Source organism: Lissotriton helveticus, chromosome 11 (assembly GCF_964261635.1).
Source record: "Lissotriton helveticus chromosome 11, aLisHel1.1, whole genome shotgun sequence".
Taxonomy (NCBI): Eukaryota; Metazoa; Chordata; class Amphibia; order Caudata; family Salamandridae; genus Lissotriton; species Lissotriton helveticus.
The window spans coordinates 1,204,887,173-1,204,900,144 of record NC_136072.1 but is presented as its reverse complement, the minus strand read 5'-3'; the positions used below and the strand labels follow the sequence as shown (position 1 = coordinate 1,204,900,144).

The 12,972-nt window shown below is 44.2% G+C and overlaps 1 protein-coding gene across 2 annotated transcripts in view; it reads right to left on the bottom strand.

The window, feature by feature from the left end:
- Nucleotides 1-12,972, bottom strand: part of SCARB1 (scavenger receptor class B member 1) — a 703,088-nt gene that overhangs the window by 209,835 nt on the left and 480,281 nt on the right. The gene's annotated exons all lie outside the window — the stretch shown is intronic.

Genomic DNA, 12,972 nt, shown 5'->3' with positions numbered 1-12,972 from the left:
TCCCCAATCAAGCTGCCATGTCCCCAGGCCCTACAGTCCAATGTTCTCCATCTCCCAATGTCCTCCCCATACCACCCCCAAACAGCATCTAGTCTAAAGATCCTTGAACCAAGCTGTAGCTACCAGCGGTGCAGAGGGAGCAGTGGCACCAGGCCTAGCTATGGGACCTACGCTCTGCACCTCAATTGTTGCTGCCTTTTGCTATCCAGCTGGTGGCGAAAGAGCCCATTTCTCTCCCCTGCTTGATGGTACAGGGAAGGCGTGCTACGCCAGAATCCACCATTTCCGACTTCCAGTTGAATTCCCCCCACCAGTGTCATGATCTGCGCGCTCCTCGGGTGTCCGTGATTCCAATAAGGTTCTGGTCGGTCCTATAACAGAAAGTGGGTCCAACACCCCCTACTCTGACAGCTTCTCGGAGTGCTGAGACCGTGCCCATTTCCAAACTGTTAATTTAGACATATATTGTGGAGGAGTAAGGAAGGGGGCAAGTACTGTTGGGACTGTTGGGGGGGGGGGGCATTTGTTGGACTTGGCCCTCGCTGCAGGGTCACCAACACATCATTTTGCCTTCACTCCTCCTACTTTGCTGACATCGTTTTTTTGGCCTCCGCGCTCTGTGCTCTTTACCACTGCTGACTAATGCTAAAGGGTGTGTGCTCACTTCCTTACACATGGTAACATTGGTTTACATCTGATTGGCATATTTAGTTTACTTATAAGTCCCTAGTAAAGTGGTTTACTACATGCCCAGGGCTGGTAAATTCAATTCTACTCGTGGGCCTGAGGCAGTTCTTGCGTCACCCACTTAAGTAGCCTTTAAAACATTTCCCAGGTCTCGCTTTGCAGCCTGTTGCTGTTCTAAACTGCCAGTTTGACTTGACAACATAACCCTCTTGCCAAGCCTTGAATTCCCTTTTAATTACATATCAGCCCTCCGTACAGTAGGCCCTTCCCCGCCCATGGGGCTGGGTGCATTGTGATAAAAAAAAGTTGGACATATACTTTTAAATTTGACATGTCCTGGTACTGAAAAAAACACACATTTATTTTTTACTACTGTGACGCCTACCTGTCACATTTGTGATAACTTTTGATTAGGATCAGGAGCAGGAGGAAAGTCATGTCTGGTGTCTGAGGAATTGTAATTTAAAATCCTCTTTAATTGTAAAGTCTGATTTTTAGTCACAATTCTGAAAACTTGGAAAGTTGGCATTTTCTTGCCCTAACCATTAGGTGCCTGCAGCCTGGTAATTGATAACATGACTAGGCGAAGGTGGCAGTTGGCCTATGTCTATTACTCCCAGACCGCCACGCAATAGAGGGACTAGGTGTGCCTGGATGGGCCATCCCAGGCAAGAAGTGGGTGCTGAGCTCTGCATAGCCCCACTTGCTCTCCTAAAGACTGTGCCCTGCTCTCACACAAAGAACTTCGCACAAGCTTCTTGTGCCTGCAGACAAGTTGGGAATAGAGCAGGAAGGCAGTACATTCCAGACACCTGTTGGTGAAAGCTTGCAGAAGTTCCTCCCACTTCAAACTGGGCACCATGTACGAAGGAGACCATCAGGCCCACTTCTGAACCTGTGTAAAACTCAGAAGGAGTAATCTGCTGCCCTGCTACTGTGGAAAAGTAAATTTTGCCATGTTCTGTGTCCCTACGCGTCCTCCATCTTATGTTATGTGTGCATGATTAATATGCATATGTATTCCCCATGTTTGATTAAAGACGCAATTACAGTTGTGTCCATCTCTAGTATGCCAGTTTCCAGTTCTCGTGAATACTACGAATGTTAGGCCTATGTAAAGTTGCGTTGCCACGTTTCTCAGTGTGCACGATATTTCATTATAAAGTCCCCGTTTCTAGGCCTCAAAAGGGCCTGGACACCAGATTCAGCTCCTGTCTCCTGAGCCTCGCTGAGGAGCAATACAGCCCCCACCTGTATTCCTGACCCTTCACTTACTTCCTGCCTCACAGTGCCCGGTTCAGCCTGGCTCTGCCTCTGAGTCTGCCAAGAGTATGTTATGATTCTAGTTATCAGTCCAGCCCTCCTTCTCTGCATTCCTAAGTTACTGAATCGCATCAATAGTTTCCGTCATTGTCTAGCCTTTACGTCTCCATGTAAGAGAAATACTGCATTTAATGGTCATTTAATATTCTTCATCACGCACTACATGTAGAATAATGCATGCACCAGTCTTAGAGTCTGTTAGCCTTTACCCTCCTGACTCTTAGTTTATATCAACATGTTCTCTAAACATCAGATACTAGATACTGTTTAGGTACATGTCGCCCTGACTCTCCAGACTTCAGTCTCTGCTCCTAGCACAGAGTTCATAGCCCCCAGCTTCTCCTAGTAACACGTCATTGTCAGTTTGCGCGCACCATTAGGTTAGAGGTCCTGGCTCCTTAGGTAGCCCCCTCCATGTTTCCGCCCCATTCATGACATATTCTGTTACGTTTACATCACATGTCTATGTATACGCCTCCTGTTACACCTACTTTCACCCTTATCTTTCGCGACTGCTATTGACCACACCCACTGCTCCGCCTACTGTAATTCACTGTAATGAGAATGTTTTAGTATATATACTTGTGTACTGTTATTAAATGTTACGCCGATTCCTTTTGCGCTAGCCATTCCAGATCCTGCCCCCAGGCAGCTGCCATCCTATTCCTGTGCAGGTTGTCCTGTTCCTGTCCTTTATGCTGTATTAAACCTGCAAAACTCCTACTACCTCGAATCTTGACTCTTATTTATTGAGCTATCTGTTATTCATTTATCCATTCAAAAATAGAGGTATTATTTATTTATTTACCACATAATGGCGCCCGAATAGGGACTTGCCCTTTCCCCATGCGCCGGTGAAGCCACGCCGGCCCCCTGACCCTCTGCAGCCGTGACGGAACCATACCGTGCACGTGCAGATATTTCTGCTTCAAGTATCCCTCAGGCCCACGGAGGAGACGGAGGTGGCGGTCCAGCATCCAGACGAGGCGGTGGAGGAACGCGGCGAGTCCCGACCAGAGCCCAAGCCGAGAGTCCAAGGTCCGAGGTATCCGGAGGCCCACCCGTAACAGAAGTCCGAAGTTCGTCCGTCCGGCGTCGAAGCAGTCCAGTCCAGTCCGAGGCCTTCCGTTCTTGCTGCCCGGTGAGTACCGTTGCTGGGGTAGTATCTAGACAGGGTCAATCTAATTGACTCTGGTCCGTGGGTTTTGGTGGTACACAGACCCAAAACGAAGTGTCCACTTCGGTGGATGCGGGTCCTGACGTGTCTCTTTATGAGACCGGTAAGTTTCGTACTGTTTTAGCAGTGCATCTAGTTTCTGCTCTAGTCAGTTCGGTTCTCGAGAAAATTCATGTGTTCTGTTCTCAGTATTCCAGGTAGTATTCTGTTCGAACTGTTATTTCAAATGTTATTCATGTATTTTTAATGTCGTGGTATGAATGTGGAGTAATTATCGTGTTCATTGTGTATTGTATTGTGTCTAGATTACAGTTCAGTCATGCCTTTATTCTCTAAATTACGTCAGTTAAAAACCAGAAAAGGTCTGTTAGAAGCAGCAGTTCCTGTCCCGCCTAGGGACAGTCCAGGTCATTTTATGTATCAGAAGCATGGCATAAGTGCCATATTATATCTAGATTTATGGGTAGAGTATACCAAAAAATTAGAAGAAAAGTATAGATGGCCCGTATCAGGTACGTGGGATGCCGAGTGCATCATGAGAGTAGAAGAAGCATTATGGAAAAAGAAAGCCAGACAGTCACAGAAAGATGCCATCGAGTTATGGCGCAAAGAATCTCATAAAAGAACCGAAAAAGGAATCAGAAAGTCAGAACTAAGTAGAGAATCCTTAGAACGAGCCCAAGAAAGGGAATTAATCGAGATAGGTGAACGAGTCAAAACCGAACAGTCAGACAGACAGAGGAATGCCCTTATTAAGGGTATGTACCCTCTTCTTGCCGAGGGCTTGCCAAAAGCGACCCCGGAGGCATCTAGTAATTTTCCGCCACCACTAGTTCCGACCAAGCTACGTCACAAACCGACCGCAGCTGATATATTCATCTCGTCCTATTTGGACGACACAGTCCCAGAATATGCGAATCCTGTCCCGCCAGTCCCTGTAAATAATGTAAATCCAGCTCCTCCAGACACCGGGGCACCTCTTGCAGTACCTGTTACGGTACCCCCGGTCCAGCCTACATTACAACTTCCCGCCACTCTGCCAATACGAAGAATGTCAGTCGACGATTCCAGTTTAGGGGCCGCAGGAGGAGGTCCTCCTGGTACCCCGCCGCCACACCAACGTAAAACGTTGGCCGAGTTACACGAATGTGCGTTACAGCGTACGCCCAAATATAAGTCCGTTGCAGAAATCCGGCGAGCTCTCACTGAATGCCGCTATGATCCCGTTGCAGGTGATGATAGTACAGTAATATATTCCATCCGTGTAAGACGGGTGACCGGGTATTTAGACACCCTACCGGATATGAAAGGAGATCTAGACAGAATATATCGTTTCATCCGTACAGGGGATGATCCAGAAAGTATTAGCGAAGCCATGTCTCAAAGAAAAGCTGAAATCCAGCTTATGTTATTAAAGTTTCTGATTAATTGTCTAATAAGAGAACAAGATTACCCGACTAAAGATCCGGTCGAAATGAGAACTCTGACAAGGTGGAGTGATAATATAGCTGAGGGTAAGCACAAGACTATCAGTAGTATAGAGAGTATGTACAAGAAAATTCGTAAGGAAATAATAAGGTTACACGACCAACGTAAAGCAGCACAAGTAAGCGAGAAAGAAAATGACTCTACGGAAGAGGTAGAGGACGAGAATCCCGCCAGAATAGCGTATGTAGGAAAATCTAGATTTCCAGATCGCCATTTACGTCAGGAACACAAGTCAACTTTTCATCATCCAGCACTAGAACAGGGTTCTCTAGAACAAGTATTCCAAGCTACCGATCACATTCTGAAATCGCGAATCGGTTATAGCGAATTAAGTACTATGCATGAACAAGAACTAGCCCGATCAGCAGTCCGATGGGCTACTGATTCTACCACTTTTCCAGACGAAATAGTGGCACATATGTTTCTGAAATTGCCCCCAGCCGAGCAGCGACTGGTGGGTATGTATATGATCCAGCACCTCATTACATTGTATGAGGGTCAACATTCTGATCCAGGTCCGTTACACGATGTCCTGAACGAGTTACTCCAGTATAAATGGAAAGGTTTAGGTACCGATTTAATTAGTGTCATTCTAGAACAGCGCCACAAATATAGTATGTTTTTGAACCCGCATTTTGTTCATGTCTCACCCCCAGAAAGTAAACCCTTTTACATAGACAGACAGAATCCGTTACGAGAAGTACATCCAGTCAGGACAACAGCTGGTGAAATGCAACGAGTGTTTGTCTACACCCCGATCACAAAGATGGAACTCTTAGAGATGAAAAAATTAATTCCCTGTCATGATAAAGATCCAGCAGGGTTCCACCGAGAATTAAAAGACATGCTCCGCATGGGAGAATACACGTATCCAGATATTATTAAGATGCTAAAAGTCTTGTTGCCCGCAGGGGTATATGAGAAACTCAAGGAAAAAGAATGGGAGGTGGGAGAGAAAAAGATCGATTGGGCAGTTCTAGAAGCTGAAGATAAGGCACGAGTACCAGGTACCGGGCTTGGAGATAAATGTAAAGAATTACCAGAATTGTTAATACAAGTTTTGCCAAGATTATTAGCCACTAAAAAGGAAGACTGGGATGCAATCTCAGCCTGTAAACAGAAACAAGATGAAGACACTAATGATTTTTATTCTAGATTTGAGAAATGCTTCAGTATCAACAGTGGCCTCAAGACAAGTAGCAAGTCATACCCTCATCTTTTTGTTACTAAATTAGTCGAGAACTCAAGTCCACAAGTTAAGAATCGAGTTTTGAAAGTCGAAAGTACCTGGCAAGCTAATACCCCGTCCCAGATGTTGCAGATGCTTCAGTATCACCAGAATAGAATCAGAGAAGAGCAAGATCACGAGAGAAAACGTATGAAAGACACGAAAATGAAAGTACTAGTTGCGCAATCTGTTCCTCAAGACAGTCAGAAGAGGGGTCCGAATCAAGCCAGTCATCCTACAGCTCCCGTTAAAGGAAACTGCAATTATTGTAAACAGCCAGGTCATTTTATAAACGAGTGTGCAGTTCTGAAACACAACATAGCTACTGGTAAGACTAAAGAAAGACCACGTCCGCCTAGACAAGAACAAGTTTCACAGACTCCTCAGCCACAGAATGCACCACAGACAGTTACAGTACCGCAGCCTATTGCTGCAACACACTATTATAAAGAACAAGGGAACCCACTAGGTAACCAAGGACCTTGGGTATCAATTAACATGTGAACAAGAGGTCCTTGACATCAGGGAATAAAAACTGTGTAATAATTATAGGCCACAATAAACTCTATAACAAGAACAAAGTCCAGCCGGACTTAAAATTTAATTCAATGTATAGAAAAATTGTACTTAAATCAGAAAAACAGACAATAAAGCAGTGGGACACAGTCCTGCATCCACGATGCTGCACATACATTCAAACATATAATCACAGTGGTATTTCAGGCAATTAGAGATCGTGAGCAAGGAGTTTGTTTAGCATACACTTGCTTCACATATGCGGGAAACATACAATTTTGGCACATAGTAGTACGCTTAATGTTTAGCCCACATAAATGTCATGACATTTATGTGGGCTAAACATTAAGCGTACTACTATGTGCCAAAATTGTATGTTTGAATGTATGTGCAGCATCGTGGATGCAGGACTGTGTCCCACTGCTTTATTGTCTGTTTTTCTGATTTAAGTAAAATTTTTCTATACATTGAATTAAATTTTAAGTCCGGCTGGACTTTGTTCTTGTTATAGAGTTCATTGTGGCCTATAATTATTACACAGTTTTTATTCCCTGATGTCAAGGACCTCTTGTTCACATGTTTATTGCTGCAACACAGCATGTTACACAACAGATGTACCAGTATGCACAGTCCGAGTATCCAGAGTACCAGCCATATTCATGAAACAGCCTAGAGAGGGAGGTAGACTTGCCTCTCATCGAGATACCTGTAGATCAAGAAGGTCCCTATGTTCACAGTCAAGTATTAGGGAAAGACAGAAAGTTTTTGATTGATACAGGGGCAAGTAGGACCACCATCAGTCACGCCGAAGTTCCAGGGGCTCCGCTCTCAGGCTCTAGAAATGTTTCCCTTGGATTTTCAGGAAAGCCTATTGTAAATGAAATATCAAAGTCAGTTACCCTAGAAGTGGGTCCACTGTCCCGCACTACTGATCTGTTACTTACGAAGTCATGTCCAGAAAATTTATTAGGCATTAAAACACTGAAAGAATTAGGTGCAGTTATTTGCTGCTCCCCCGAGGGAATACGATTGTTCCTACGTGACTTCAAGGGTCACTATGTATTACGAGATTTTGATCCGAGATTGTCTAATGTTCCGCAGCATCTATGGGCGCAAGGTCCAACTGATGTTGGTTATATGCAAATCACACCCCATCGTGTGACTCTCAAGCCAGGTGTAGTGTTACCACGAATCAGACAGTACAGATTGCCACCTGAGGCTGTAGCAGCCTTATCCAAAATTATTGACGAGCTCATGGCTCAAGGAGTAGTTGTAGAAACTGACTCCAATGTATGTAATTCTCCGATCATTCCAGTCATGAAACGTACTGATCCAAATGCACCCCCAGTATATCGATTAGTGATTGACCTTCGAGAACTCAATAAATGTATTATTCCCCAGTACCCAGTTGTCCCAGATATCTCTTCCCTATTGACGGCCATTGATTCCGAAGCTTCATTTTTTACAGTCATAGACCTCAAGAACGCGTTTTTCAGTGTCCCCATTCATCCAGACAGCCAGTTTCTTTTCGGATTTTGTTTAAATGGAAGGAGCTATATGTTCACACGCGCTCCTCAAGGTTTCACAGAAAGCCCTAGTATTTACAGTCAGGCACTCAAGAGACAACTAGACAACATTCACATGCCAACTGACACTGCCCTGCTCCAGTATGTCGATGATCTACTGATCACAGCCCGTTCTGAACGTGCTTGCGAGCGAGCATCCCTTACAGTATTATGTTTCCTTGCCGAGATGGGGCACAAGGTGTCCCCTTCGAAGCTTCAATTCTGTGTACAGCAAGTGATCTACTTAGGCCACTTACTGTCCAAGTGGGGTAGGCAGTTGACACCAGACCGTATCCAGTTAATAGCGAGTCTTCCTCAGCCCAAGACACAGAAGGAGGTACGTGCCTTTATTGGCCTCACTTCTTATTGCAGACAATGGATTCCTCAGTATGCATTTCTAGCCAAGCCACTGATACAGTTAACGACACAGGAGGCAGCCGTATCGACTGTCCTCCCTTGGACATCTGAACATGCACTTAGTTTCAATGAGTTAAAGAAAGCTTTATGCCAAGCTCCAGTTCTAGCTACACCGAACTACAGTAAGCCTTTTACACTTTTCGTCACTGAACGTGAAGGTACAGCATTATCTGTTCTCACACAAGATCAAGCAGGACAATACAAGCCTTGTGCTTATTTTTCAAGCACATTAGATCCTGTAGCCCAGGCTCTGCCTGCGTGCCTCAAGTCAGTTGCAGCCACAGCACTAGCTATCAGACAAAGTGATTCCATAGTATTAGGACATTCCTTGACAGTACAAGTTCCACACTCTGTGGAAGTTCTTTTAAACCGGACACAGACTCAGCACTTGACAATTGCACGTTTAACAGGTTATGAATTGACACTGTTCCAGCCACACATAGAAATCAGACGCTGCAACGTTTTAAATCCTGCTACACTGTTACCATCAGTTATTTCAAATCCTGCCACACATGACTGTGTGGAAGTAGTTAACACTATGACTAAGCCAAGACAAGATCTGACAGATATTCCATTACCAGATCCCGATCTGACACTTTATGTGGATGGTTCATGTATGAGAACAAGTACAGGAGAGCTAGTAGCCGCGTATGCAGTGACTACTGACACCGAAGTTATAGAGACCCACCGTATTGACACCCTGTCTGCTCAAGCCGCAGAGCTAGTTGCTCTGACTCAAGCCTGCATACACGCCAAGAACCTGAAAGTTAATGTTTACACAGATTCACGCTACGCATTTGGAGTCGTACACGACTTTGGAGTGCTCTGGCAGGAGAGAGGTTTCATGACTTCTCATGGAACCAAGATTCAGCATGGTCTCCTTATTCAAGCCCTGTTAGATGCCATACATTTACCGACATCTATTGCTATTATGAAATGCAAAGCACATACGAAAGTTACTGACACTATTTCTCAAGGTAATGATCTAGCAGATCGCACAGCCAAGCTTACAGCTCAGACACCAGACATTCCAGTTAATAAGACACCGACACACACTCCAGATCCGACTACCTGTATGACAGTTAAGGACCCCACTCAAGATGTCATAGATATCCAGTTACATGCTACTCCCGATGAAATCAAGAAATGGTCCGAACAAGGAGGGGTCCAGACAGATCAGGGATGGGTGACGAAGGGTAAAGCCATATGGTTTCTCCCCGACTCCATGGTTCAAGTCATTATCAATACCGCACATAGTCCAGCACATTTAGGAGAAAAAGCTATGTTAGACAGTATCCAGAACATTTGGTCCAACAAGCATTTACGGGCTGCAGCCAAGCAGAAAGTCCGTACCTGTATGATATGTTGCCAGTTCAATCCAGGTAAAAGTGTCCCGGTGGAACAAGGTGGATTCCAGCCCCCTGACCACCCTTTTGAAGTCAAGATACAGCTGTGAGGGTTATATTCAGTACAGATGGAAGGCGCTCTGCCTACAGTAAACGTTACAGTGTGGTAAGAAAATAATGTATGTAGCGTGGTGCGTGAAGAGCGAACGGGATAACCCAAACCGTTCTGTAAAAATCAAAGACTTTCAATAATGAGAAAACAGCAAGGCTCTCGCAACCACAAGGCAGTAAATTAGCATAATACACAGTAATGACAATAAAGTGAAGAACAACAGCAGATCTTGTCTTTTCAAAATTCCCAAAGACGTTTTATTTGGATCCACATTCAGCCGACACGTGTTTCGTCGTGTTCTAAAGTGGAGTCAACACGACTCTTCAGGGCTGACAAAAGATAAAACAACATATGTACAAGACATTTAGTTTATGGTATGTATAATACATACTTTCGTATCCCAGGTGCGCACAGTGGTGATCGTGATTATGATATTCACCACACGGGTGTTGTGTGACTAGCTTCTATAATCGTGCCTATGCAAACAAGAACACTGTGCACATCTGCATGCCTATATCGTGATAACAGTGCAGGCCAAGCCTGAGATACAGTATACTGTATATTGTTTGTTATGGATTCTGAGAATCTCATCACCTGTATGGTCATGCTCAAAACGATCCGCTGATGAAAGAGGGATCAGGGTGCAAAAAAGCAAAAAATGGTGCTTGATAGAAAAAGTGTCTCGTGCTCCGTACTAAGTGGCAAGATCTATCTTGTGAAGGTGTTCTCATGCACAATTGAGTGTCTCACGTAAGTTGCTAGACGCCTACCTGGTAAAGACCCAGGCATCTATCGGTAAATACTAAAGTTGATGTAGTGGAGCGGTGAATCTAAATATAATGGTGAGAGAATGTGGTTAAAATAGCCACATCAATTACGAGAGGCAATATTCAAAGAGGCAGTTTTTGACTTCCCCTTTTTTCATGGCTTTTTGTCTTCTACAGCATATGCTTGTATTTTAAAAAGCGATTAGACTACTCTAGTCCCTGCCTTTTGGATCCCCTCCCGGTAGAATCTGACACTTACACGTGTCTAGGTATGTGACTAAACAACTTTTCTTTCCGTTTATTGCCATTACGTACTGGTGCCTCATTGTTTTTGCACCGAATTGAGAATGTGTCAGTATGATCTGAACATACACTTATGGACTTTTGCATTTTTCCTTAATCTCCCTACAGTTTCTTTATGCTCTCACCATTGCGCTTCAGTGAGCGCCCACGTCCTAACCTAATCGTATTCCCAACCCGGATCTGAGTCAATCGGGATTACTTACACTGTGATCCTTTTTTCGATTTATACACAGGGTAAGCGAATAAAAATGAATTTTAACATATCTGGGCACCCTGTGATCATAATCACGTGCCTCTTTGAATATTGCCTCTCGTAATTGATGTGGCTATTTTAACCACATTCTCTCACCATTATATTTAGATTCACCGCTCCACTACATCAACTTTAGTATTTACCGATAGATGCCTGGGTCTTTACCAGGTAGGCGTCTAGCAACTTACGTGAGACACTCAATTGTGCATGAGAACACCTTCACAAGATAGATCTTGCCACTTAGTACGGAGCACGAGACACTTTTTCTATCAAGCACCATTTTTTGCTTTTTTGCACCCTGATCCCTCTTTCATCAGCGGATCGTTTTGAGCATGACCATACAGGTGATGAGATTCTCAGAATCCATAACAAACAATATACAGTATACTGTATCTCAGGCTTGGCCTGCACTGTTATCACGATATAGGCATGCAGATGTGCACAGTGTTCTTGTTTGCATAGGCACGATTATAGAAGCTAGTCACACAACACCCGTGTGGTGAATATCATAATCACGATCACCACTGTGCGCACCTGGGATACGAAAGTATGTATTATACATACCATAAACTAAATGTCTTGTACATATGTTGTTTTATCTTTTGTCAGCCCTGAAGAGTCGTGTTGACTCCACTTTAGAACACGACGAAACACGTGTCGGCTGAATGTGGATCCAAATAAAACGTCTTTGGGAATTTTGAAAAGACAAGATCTGCTGTTGTTCTTCACTTTATTGTCATTACTGTGTATTATGCTAATTTACTGCCTTGTGGTTGCGAGAGCCTTGCTGTTTTCTCATTATTGAAAGTCTTTGATTTTTACAGAACGGTTTGGGTTATCCCGTTCGCTCTTCACGCACCACGCTACATACATTATTTTCTTACCACACTGTAACGTTTACTGTAGGCAGAGCGCCTTCCATCTGTACTGAATATAACCCTCACAGCTGTATCTTGAGCTTGTTATCAGGGTAGGCGCCTCCACGTTACTTTACTTGTTGTATTTCGTCCAGTCCTTATTATGGACAGGGATAAGGCAGCATCAGATCTTTTTGAAAACTTAGCCAAGGGAATGCCCACACATCAGGCGTCGACCGCGACAGGTCCCGCACCTGTGGAGGGTCTCAGGGAAAAGTTTTTCAAGCTAGAGAAGCTTAAGAAACAGGAAAATTCTCGTTGGTGGGATGGAACCACCCTTAACTATTACAGAAAAATCAAACAGATCCCTAGAGGTCTACGTTCTCAGACCTTTCCCACGTATGACAATCTTGATATTGACCTAATGGTCAAGTGGGAAGAGTCTCTCAACCAGAACTCAATGACTCTAATGGATATACTAATAGAGAGTGCTGAACGCAAGTCTGCCAAGCTTCTATTAGAAATTTCCACCTTAGAACAGGAAATCAAAGATCTCAACAAACCTGAGTCAACTGTAAAGAACTACACTATCATGGACGAAATTCTCCTGAAACATCAGGCAGAAATAAAAGCTAGGAAAGCTCGCCAAATCAGAAGGGATGAGGCTGATTATAGAAATGGGAGGGTCTACACGTACGAACAAAAATATGACTCCTTCATTCCCAAGTCCAAACAAGGTTCCCAGTCGGGTAGATCTACTACAGCGAGCTCGGTCGCTTCCAGCACGTCTTCACTGAATTCTATTGGACTCAGTGGATCAGAGAATGAAAGAGTGGACAGTACTGATATGGGTAATATGCCCTTTTTTTTAGAAATGGAACGAATCAGGAAGGGCAACAGGGTAGTTCCAAACAGAGGCGGTACAGACCCAAA